Here is an 11430-nt window from a genome sequence, read left to right as displayed (position 1 = left end):
GTTATTTCCTCTTAACTACAGGGCAGGGAACCAAGCAGAGAAAAAGAAAATCACCAAAAAAGCCCACAGCTCTGATTCCTCTGGCTGAGCAAAGGGAAGAGGAAAGTTGCTCCAGGGGGCAGTGCTCACGAAGGCAACAGCGTTTTGCAGGAGGCCTGCGGAGGAAGTCCCATGACACCGGGGGTGGGTGGAGGCTGCTTCTCCCCCAGTGGCTCCTCTATTTCAGTTTCTTGAAGGGGATCCTCTGGCCCTTGATGACGTCTTTCTCTTGGAAGTTCCACAGGGCCATCAACAGAAAGCCAAGTGTGGCCCCGCATTGTAATAAGCATCTTGGAGATGGTGGGGCTGCTCAGACCTTGCCCACTTTGCGGTGGACAGGGCTCCCACTGAGGGGGATGCTATGCGCCAAGCGTCCCCTATCAGGGCGAAGAAGGAAGACCTCGGGCTGCCTCCCAGACAGATGCTGCAGGTCAGCAGAACCCCACAGAGCCTCCGAAGGGACCCTTCCCACTTCAGCTATCCAGTCTGCAACCCTCCCGTAAGGTGGACAGCCTGCTGCACCCGGGAAGGAGGGACATCTCATCTTCCTGTTGACATGGCACCTCCTGGGACGGTGATCACATGAAATGTTCACATGTAAGACAAGAAGCTTCCACCACCCCTCTGCCATCTGCTGTATCCCATGATCTACGATGTTCAAGCTCAGCCCCAGAGAGCCCCCTCCAGCATGCATCCCACAGACCTGCCACGATCTTGGCATGCACAGCAAACCCATAGCCAAATGTGCCCGATCTGAACACATCTTCAAGGCCCAGACCCTCGCTGGATGTTCCTTTTCTGCTGTTATTTATTTTTAATTTTGTTAATGTAAAATCACATATGTATAGTTTAAAAACAATACTAAAGCCAATCCCCTAGTACTCATAACCCAGGTTAAGAAATATAACATTAGTAAAGCTTTGGGGCTTGTGTTAGTTTCCCATGGCTGCTGTAACAAATGATCACAAACTGAGTGGCTTAAAACAAGGGAAGTTTATTCCCTCACAGTTCTGGGGGCTAGAAGTCTGCAATCAAGGTGTCTGAAGGCTCCTGAGGAAAGTCTTTGCCTTTTCCTAGCTTCTGGTGGCTCCCAGCAAGGCTTGGCGTTCCTTGGCTTGTAGCTGCATCACTCCGATCTCTGCTTCCATGGTCACCGGCCTTCTTCCCTCTCCTTTCTCTTATAAAGACACCAGTCATTGGATTAGGACCCACTCTAATCCAGTCAGTATGACCCATCTTAACTTGATTAAGTCTGCAAAGATTTAATTTTATTTCCAAATAAAGTCACATTCACAGGCAATGGGGGTGAGGACTTGAACATATTTTGGGGGGACACAATTCAATGTCCTACAGAGCCCTTGCTGTGTTCCTCCTCCATCATATTCCTTCCCCAAAGAGGTAACCACTTGGCTGACTTTTGCATTAATCTTTTTTTTTTTAAACTTTAAAATAGTTCACCACCTAAATTTGTATACCTAACACAAAAATTGTTGAGTTTTGAAACGCTGAGTTTTAAGCACAAGTCTAGCTGAATAAGGTAAGGGCAGTACTGCCGTTTCTGGATGAAGGCTCCCACGATGAGATGCTCCAGAAAGAGTCTTCAGCTCAGAAAGTGTTCAGAGCCCCGCTGGGGGACAGTGGGTAGTCTGGAAAACTCAGTGCTCACCAGAATTAGGGCACTTGTGTGGACAAGAGACTGGGCCCCTGGCAGGAAGATGGCTGGGTAAGTGGGCTGCATCCTGAGCGCTGGTAAGCTCACACGGGATGGTGGGGAGCCCCTAGGATGGCTCCCATGATCCCTCCCTTGCCTTCACTCCCACTTCCAGAGGGACCGGGGCTGATGCTCCTGTACCCTCTAGGGATTCCATGGCTTCTCGCTTTCCCACCGGCCCCGTGACTCCGCCTTTCAGCTCTGCCGCTTCACCCTCCTCCTGGGTTTGTATATTATCGCTTAAATCCCTCTGCTGTAGTTTGAGTGGAGTTTCATTAGGGAAAAGATGCATGTGTTCAATGTACCGTCTCCACCTTGAGAGCTTTCTCTTGGTCTCACTTTTCTACTGAGCTGTGTTTTAGGATTTCTTCCTTCATTCACTCAATCTGATGTCTGCAAGGTGGGCTGTCAGGAGGGACAGAGCTGACAGTAGTTGAGCTGACAGTAGTTGGGGAGACAGACAAGGAAATCGGTCGTTATGACGCAGCAGTAGTGCTTAAAATATGGTTCCTGGACCACCTATGCAAGCGTCTCCCCGATGTTTCGTCAAAATGCTGAGACCTGAAGGTCGGGCAGAGGCCCAGGGAGGATAAAGACTCCAGACGGGGGAGCAGCTTTCAGCTGTTTGAGGCTGGTTGGAGCCAAGGCTGGGGAAGCCCACCCAGAAAAAGTGTGAGGGGCCACGCACTGGCCAAGGACTGAGTGGGGAGAACAGCAGTACCTGTGGGCTGAGCACAGGGGGAGACCTTAAGGGGGAGACTGAGAAGAAGAGGTGGGAGGATGGCGTGTGTGTTGACGGCTGTCATAAAGGTTTCCAAAATCCAGGTTTTCAAAAGCAGCACAGAAACCAGTCCTGTGTGATCCCCTTACATGAGGTACCTAGGGTCGTCCAGTTCAGAGAAACAGAAGGCAGAATGGTGCTCACCAGGGGCGGGGGGAGGCGGGGCGGCGGGAAGCGGAGTTTGACAAGTACAGACGTTTAGTTTTGCAAAAAGCTCTGAAGACTGGCTGCACAACAATGTGTGTATATTCGACACTGCTGGGCTGCAGACTTAAAACTGGTTAAGACGATAAATTTTATGTTATGTGTTTGGTTTGTTTTTTTTCACCACAACAAAAAATAATTTAAAAAGAAAAGAAAAAAGTAACACAGAAACCAGGGTCTGTTTCTAACCTTCAAAAGTTCCTTGATTGGACTTCCCTGGTGGCGCAGTGGATAAGAATCCGCCTGCCAATGCAGGGGACATGGGTTCAATCCCTGGTCTGGGAAGATCCCACATGCCGTGGAGCAATTAAGCCCGTGCGCCACAACTACTGAGCCTGCGCTCTAGAGCCCACGAGACACAACTACTGAAGCCCGCATGCCACAACTACTGAAGTCTGTGTGCCTAGGGCCCGTGATCCGCAACAGGAGAAGCCAGAGAAGCCCGCGCACCGCAACAAAGGGTAGCCCCCGCTCGATGCAACTAGAGAAAGCCCGCACGCAGCAACGAAGACTCAACACAGCCAAAAAAAAAAAAAGTTCCTTGATTCTTTACCCTTTTGTGATCAGGCTGACTCAGCAGATCAGCGTTCCCCAAATGGGGACAAAGCTCCAGTGTCTGCTCATCACCACTGGGGCGTGAGGGACTTTGTCTCGCCTACTTATCCAAGAGCACCCCCAGACACCGCATGCCAGGAGACGCAATCTAAGTAAAGGCTTGAGCCGGAAGCCAGGTCTCAGCATCTCCTCCAACCGTGTTGCCCACTTCCCGTCCAGCACCCCCAGCTAATCAACCAAAGCTCCATCTTGTGTGGCAGTTCCTGAAGTTTGCCTGTCACCAAAAGCTTCTGCTTTGTCTCCAAGGGCTCCAGTGTCCACTTTGGGTCCTGTGGTTTAGCCTCTGGAAATTCAAATGGATTCTGGCTGAATTCTATCACAAGAGGGACTCTACACCCTGCCTCCTTGGTGCTCTGAGTAGGCCAGGTTGGGGGCATGATGGGTTATCAGGCTAGTGGGAGGGGAACGTAACTTGAGAGGCCCAGTGCATGTGGGGCCTCGAGATGGGGTCCAGCTACAGGGCCTGGCTCTGGGGAGCAGCACGGAAAGGTCTAGAGCTTCATCCAAGAAGTCACAGACTCTAATATAGTAAAATAATTAGAGCCAACACGTAGCACCAACAATGTGCCGGGCATCCTTCCAAGCCCTTAATACTGATATGTGTGCACGAACTCAATGAATTCTCCCAGTGAACTTATGAGGTCAGTACTGTAGCCGACTTTACTGACGTAGAAACAAGAGCACAGGGACGGGGTCTCTCTTTGCTGCATCTGCCGCGAGAATGAAAGCAATCAGGCAGTCGACGGTCCAGAAAATGTAGACATCACTCAGAAGGGATGCACAGGTGTCACGAAGGGCCCCACAGGAGGCTGCAGAGGGATTTGAATCACATCAGGGTCAAACTCAGTCTCCTTGGAAGGAAAAAGAAGAGGCTCTGGGTGGACAAATGGTGGGGAAATAGGAAGGAACTGGCTGTGGTTTGTACTGTCGGTTGTCACGTACAGAATGTAATGGAGGGTGTTACCCCGGCTTCCGTTCCAAGATGAGATCTGTGTGCTTCCCCATCACCGTTGTCATTCAAGAGGACAGGTCACTGGTTGAAATCTGGAATTTCTTGTATGAGAAATATATCAGCAGCGTTTGAAAGTGTTTGAACCAGGCGTTGCTTGTTCAGTGTCTCAAGCCCAGAAAGAGGAGTTAATTCTTAAAGGAAAAGACATTGAACTTGTATCAAATTCAGGTTGTTACTTTGATCCTGCAAGCCACAACGGTTAGAAGGAAACCCGGACACTTCTGGATGGTATATGAACAAGTCTCTGAAAAAGGAACAGTTCAGCAGGCTGATGGAGATCTACGAGTTGTCTGGCTATGGCAAATAACTAGATGGCGGATCATTCTTAAGACCTATTTCTAATACTTTTGGTGTTTTTTTTTTTTTTGCGGTACGCGGGCCTCTCACTGTTTTGGCCTCTCCCGTTCCGGAGTACAGACTCCGGATGCACAGGTTCAGCGGCCATGGCTCACGGGCCCAGCCGCTCCGCGGCATGTGGGATCCTCCCGGACCGGGGCACAAACCCGCGTCCCCTGCATCGGCAAGCGGACTCTCAACCACTGCGCCACCAGGCAAGCCCCCTATTTCTAATATTTTAAAGATGTAGTAAAGGCCCTCTATTGAAGGATCAAAAGGACGGGGAGGTTGAACTACTTGCCCAAGGTAACCCTGTCAATGCGAGGCAGAGCCAGATCTAAGCCCAATCAGGCAGACTCCCGAATTGGCACCCTTATCCACCCTGCCACCTCTCTCCCAGCTGCTCGTCTTCAGGTGGCAAATCAGACAGACAGCCCCTTAGTGGGGAAGCCAGAAGAGTCCAGAGCCCGGCTGGGGTCAGTCATGGTTCCAGATAATCCGATGGTGTAGAGAAGGGTTCAGCCAGCCAATGGGTTGGGTTGTGGGCAGAGAGTTCCAACCCCAGAAGGGGCTGGGCTAGAGCTAGGCAGGGAACAGGGCAGGTTGCAGTCCCAGCAAAGGACACTTGGGCCCCTTTGGCTCTGAGCCATTTCCGTGTTTCTGGGCTGGGGCCCCAATGGGCCGACCTGAGAAGTATAAAAACTGTGACAGCAGGGCTATGACACAGACATGTAGAATTTGCTCTGCGGCCCCGAACCTGTCTCATAGCAGCAAACATAGCAACACAGGCAACCTGGTTGGCACCTGGCTTCTGGGCCGTAGAGGGTGACTTAATGACAAGGTCTCATGGGTTGATGGAGATCAAGGAGAAAAGGGACAACCTGCTGGCGAGAGCACCAGTGGGTTCAGGATAGGAAAGGCAAGCAACAGAGGGCAGGCATGGGTGGAGTCATCACCAAGGGCTGCAGCAAAGCTCCCAAAGTTTTAAAAGCCTTCAGGTTTCTGTGAACTATTGGGGCCTACAGATAAGACATTGCTTGAGTCTTGTAAGTGCTGGTCTCACAGCTGCTTTCCCATCGCACCTCAGCTGTTCCTCACCATGCCAAGCACCATGCCAAAGGCGTGGCCTCAGGGCCTTTGTACTTGCCACCCTCAGCCTATAACACTCTTGCCCAGATATCCTCACTCCCCGCAGGCCTGTGCTCCAAGGAGGCTGATCAGGGAGGCCGTCCCTACAAAGAGCACCTCCCTTCCCTGCTCGCCCATCCTTTACTATCCCCTTGCCGTACGGATTGTGTTTTCCAAAGGTGCCGCAGCAATCTCTCCTACGCCACGTGTTCTTTCTCTGGCCCCTTGAATCTGGGGTCCCTGTCACTGCTCTAACCAACAGAATACGACAGAAGTGACGCTGACCCACTCCCAGGCACTTCACCGCTCCAGCAGCCTCTGCTTCCTGCTTCGTGGAACACTTACTCTTGGAGCGCTCCTTCCAGAGCCCAGCTGCCAGGCTGAGAAGCTTGTGGGGAGGCCACAGGCAGATGTGCCAGTCAGCAGCCTGCCGAGCTCCTAGCCAGAGGTCAACATGCACGGCAGCCAAACGAGTGAGGCACCTCGATGTCCGACCCAGCCGGTCCTTCAGACGACTGGAGGCCCGGCCGGCATCTGGCTGCACCACTTGTGAGACCCCCAGCAAGACCCACCCTGATGGGCCCAGTCCACCAAAGAACCATTAGAGAGAATACAAAATTGTTGTTTTAGGCCACAGAGTTTCAGGGTGCTTTTTTTCCATAGCAGTAGTCATCTTAAGGATTTACCCTGCTTAACTAGTTTTCACGGCACCTATCACTGCCTGATAGTATATAAGCTATTTGTTTATTGTCTTTTTCTCCCTCTTGTTTTTGTTTACTACTGTACTCTTAATACTTGAGAGTAGTGCCTGGCATGTAGTAGGAGCTCAATAAATATTCTCTAAGTAGATGAATGAATCCAAAGACATTTTCCCCCAAATCACAAAGCAATAATCAATGTGATTCTATTAGTTCTCAAGAGGCTTAACACTGGGTCATCCTGAGCATAGGTTAGGGCATCAGATGTGGTTGTATTTATTCACTCAACAGCCATTTATTGAGCTTCTATTATGTGCTAGGCCCTAGAAATAAATCAGCGAACCAAAGCAAAAATTCCTGCCCTCATTCTAGTGGGGGAGCAGGCAATAATATAAATAAGGAAAGTATACCATATATTAGAAGAGGATAAGTTGCAAGGAAGAAAAATAAAGCAGAGAAGAGGGAGAGAGAGTCCTGGGGTCTGGCCAGAATGTTAAGTAAGGTGGCCCAGTGTATTGGTTTGCTAGGGCTGCCACAGCAAAGCACCACAAACTGGGAGGCTTAGACAACAGAAATGTATTGTCTCACAGTCCTGGAGGCTAGAACCCAAATAAGAGAGACAGATTCTCTGCAAGTATTTTGCAGTTTAGAATAATGTAATATGGTTTTAAGTTAATAAAACAAAAACTGAAAAATGAGACAGTACAGTAACAGAATGAGATGAAAAGGAAGGTTGCAGAGCTAAGGAAATAAATTGAAAATACTATGATTATAGATATAATAAATAAATTAGAAAAGAAAAAATAATCATGGCTGAAAATCAAATTAACAACATGGAGGAGAGACTTAAAAGAAGTCGAGGGAAAAGACACAGAGATTGAAGCAATTAGAAAGAATGTGATAGATATAGAAATCAAAGATGTTCTAACTTAAGCACAATTGATGTCCCTGTGTACAGATCTCAACAAAAGGAACTTAAAATTATTCAGAGATATAATATAGATTTATTATAAATTTATAAATATACATTTCTCTGACTTGAATGAAAACTTAAATATGAATATTGAAAAGGTCATGTATATGTCAGGAAATTTTGTTTTAGTATAACCAACATTGACATACCTGTTTAAGATTCTGATGTCAAGATTTAAAGGAAAAAAATTGTTCAGGGAATTCCCTGGTGGTCCAGTGGTTAGGACTCCACAGTCTTACTGCCCAGGGCCAGGGTTCGATCTCTGGTTGGAGAACTAAGATCCCACAAGCCGAGCAGCACAGTCAAAAAAAAGAAAAAACTTGTTCAAAACGTTCTGGTAGAAAGAAAAATTAAAAACAGATCACTTTTAAAGGAGGGAAAAAATCAAGCTGGTCTCAGACTCCCCTTACAGCAACATTCAATGCCAAAGGACACAGAGTTGATCTGAAAAGAACTGAGAGGAAAAAGTGTGACCTAAGAATGTCACATTCAATCAAACCATCATAGAAGCAACAGGCAGACACTCTCAAACATGAAATAATTCAGAAACTATAGTTACTTCTTTAAAAAAAAAGTATTGATGATAAAATCTATCCAAGAGATGAGTCAAAATAAAGAATTCTAGAATAGGGACATCACATAGTGGAATAGATGATAGGCACTGAATCCACTTAAAGAGAGAAACAGGACTAAAGGGAAAAGCAGTATAAGCAAAAACTGGGAGTGAGGAGAGGGGAAAAGGAAGGCAACGAAACAGTATTAATCACTTGATCTCTTCTAGTTTGGAGTAAATCAATTCTATTTAAAACTGAAATGTGATTTCAAAAACTAGTGAATTCAACCTCTAATGGTTATCATAATTCATAATTTTTTTTAGGCTTAGAAGATTATTTTAGGAATTAACATCTCTTGCAGTGAAGAAACATTTATCTTAAGTTGAGCAATTTCTTCTGTTTCACTTTCTTCTTTAAATTCAAAAAAGATTAAATAGACTTTCGATTTAAACCAGTATATATGGTAGAGTGCATTAGCTTCCTAATTCTTCAGCTCTCCCTGCATCCATGCCCTTTCCCTGCAACTTTAGAGTTCTTCTCAGTAGAACTTTAGAGTTCTTCTCTGCCCTAGTGATGTCTGGGTTGGCCATGTGTATCAGTCAGGTTCCAATCAGAGAAGCACACCTGGCATGAGTGGAGGAAGGGTGCAGATGTTTTCCTGTGCCCGATAATAAATATTCTAGGCTTCAGGAGCCACGTAGTTTCTGTCACACCTACACAACCTGGTCATTGAGCAGCCATAGATAATATGTAACTGAACAGGTGTGTCTGTGTTCCAATTAAACTTTATTTACAAAAACAGGTGGCAGGCTGGATTTGACCCATGAGCCGTATGTAGTTTGCCAACTGCTGGGTTAATAAGTAAGGAATTTACAGTGGAATGAGACCTTACATTTGGGGAAGTGAAGGTCCAGGAGGGAAGCTGGAAGATCATAGATAACGTCACCTATCAGTCAATCTGAAACCCAAGCACATCCAACCACCAAAAGGGAAGTGCAAAGGGAAAGTTCATGGGGACATCAATGGGGCAAGCCATGGCTCTAAGTGGCTGCTGCTTCTCTGAGTCTGCTGCCCAGTGACTAGTGGTGGACCTGAGGCCAAGAGGATCAGCAGTTGGGTAGAAGAGCTGAAAGAGGGGTGGAAGAGGCAAGGACAAGACAGAACCGACCAGCACTTCTCTGTGTCTGTTATTGCATCTATCTGACTACGGTGACCTTCAGAGAGTAATGTCTGGTGCTTCATTCCTGCCTTTCAAACCTCATGTAAATTCCTCTTTGGGCCAGCTCTATAGGTACAGCGATTCTGGGAAATGTAGTTCCAATTGAGCCTATTTGACACAATACAAACCACCACAGTCTACCCCTTGTCAACTTCACATCCATACATACTTCTTTGAATCACATTTAACCTCCAAATAAACACAATAGCAAAATCATGCATTCACCTAACATGATACAATGATCTTTTATACAACCAAAACACATTAGCCCTCTTTCCAAAGGAGAGTACAAAGCACATAGTCTCTTTACCCATCTTTGGGTGATGTTCATTCCTCTTCTAGCTCATTCCCTCTTTGAGATCCTGTAACTTGAACACTTAAATATAAAGTTGCCTTATTAGCACATTTCACTTAGATGGTAAGGGAATAAGAGGGAAAAAATGAAATAAAAAAATTACACAGTCTAAGTTAAAGCAATGCAGTTCTGCTTGCTATGATTTCTATTTTTGGAGAGGAGCTACCTTTAAGGTTATACTTCTTAATAGTTTTGTTCATCCTGGATTTACCACCTTCTTCTTTTTCTCCCTTAAAAAAGGGGAATAGGGAATTCCCTGGTGGTCCAGTGGGTAGGACTCCTCACTTTCATTGTTGAGGGCATGGGTTCGATCCCTCATTGGGGAACTAAGATCCCACAAGCCGTGTGGCGAGGCCAAAAATTTTAAAAACAAACAAACAAACAAATAAATAAATAATGTCAAACAAACAAAAAAATTAGATATTCAAATACATTCACATTAAAGTAAGAAGAAATACTTATAACTACTACAGTCCTCATTTGTGTAACTTGTCACATGATGTAGCTGGTATTTAAAACTTCCTTCTCCTCTACCAATTCCATATCCCCTTTGTCTTCAGCAAGAATCTCAGCTGGTTCTTGCCTGACAAGGTGACCCAAACCTTCATCACTGAAGGTACTGTGACATCAATAATCCTACCTGGGGCTTCCCTGGTGGCGCAGTGGTTGAGAGTCCAGCTGCCGATGCAGGGCACACAGGTTCGTGCCCCGGTCCGGGAGGATCCCACATGCCGCGGAGCGGCTGGGCCCATGAGCCATGGCCGCTGAGCCTGCGCGTCTGGAGCCTGTGCTCCGCAACGGGAGAGACCACAACAGTGCCTGCGTACAGAAAAATAAAAATAAAAATAAAAAAAATAATCCTACCTGAACTGCTCTGTAATTTTCCATGAACTTTAATCACAGGACATAGTAGTTCTAAGAGGCGCCCCTGGGATCTTCTGCTTCCCAGACCTCCTCCTCACCCACATTGTGAAGTGGCCTTTCCACAATTCTCTCAAGCCAGCTCCTTCCAGATAATGGGGGATATGCTCAGACCAATGAATTCCATGAGTAGGAGCCAACTGTCTCACTTCATTTGCAGTGAAATGAATTTCTAGTCAGAGCTGTTGCCGTGTGGGATAACCTAATGGTGGATAAGGCCCTCTGTAAGTCCACAGATGGTAGTTTTGGCAAAGCATTGTGGGCAGGAAAGGCATATCTATAACCAGAGTAAGCATTCTAGTAAGAACAAAACTCTGCTCCTTCCTTGGTGGAAGTGGCCCAATGTAACCAATCTGTCACCAGGTAACTATCTGATCACCCTGGAGAACAGTGCCATATCAGGGCCTCTGTGTTGGTCTCTGGTGCTGGCAGACTGGGCACTTGGCTGTGGCTACAGCCAGATCAGCCTTGGTGAGTGGAAGTCCATGTTGACGACCCATGCATAAACTTTATCCCTGACATTGGGCAGTGGCTGGAGTGGCTGGGGAAGGAGGCTGACTGACATCCACAGAATGACATTCTGTCCACCTGATTATTAAAATCCTCCTCTGCTGAGTCCACCCTTTCATTTCCATTCAGAGAAACCTATTTGCCTACCTGTTCTCCAGACCTCCTTGTCATCAATTTTCCAATCATGGTTCTTCCAAGTCCCTGACCGTCCAGCCAAACCAGTAGCCACAGCCCATGAATCGATGTAAACCCATACCTCTAGCCATTGCTCCTTCCAGGCAAAACGAACAACCAGATGAACTGTTCAAGTTCTGCCCACTGGGAAGATTTTCCTCCATCACTGTCCTCCAGATCTCTCCACAGTGGGATTGTAG

General features: G+C 47.0%; 1 pseudogene; it reads left to right on the top strand.

Annotated features, from left to right (window-relative positions):
• The first annotated feature begins 400 nt into the window (after window positions 1-400).
• Window positions 401-4727, top strand: LOC112398114 (60S ribosomal protein L9 pseudogene; annotated as a pseudogene).
• Window positions 4728-11430: the final 6703 nt, after the last annotated feature.

The sequence above is a fragment of the Neophocaena asiaeorientalis genome, unplaced genomic scaffold, assembly GCF_003031525.2.
Source record: "Neophocaena asiaeorientalis asiaeorientalis breed wild unplaced genomic scaffold, Neophocaena_asiaeorientalis_V1.1 scaffold598, whole genome shotgun sequence".
In the NCBI taxonomy this organism is placed as follows: domain Eukaryota; kingdom Metazoa; phylum Chordata; class Mammalia; order Artiodactyla; family Phocoenidae; genus Neophocaena; species Neophocaena asiaeorientalis.
The sequence above is the reverse complement of the archived record's forward strand: the minus strand, read 5'-3'. Positions and strand labels throughout refer to the sequence as shown.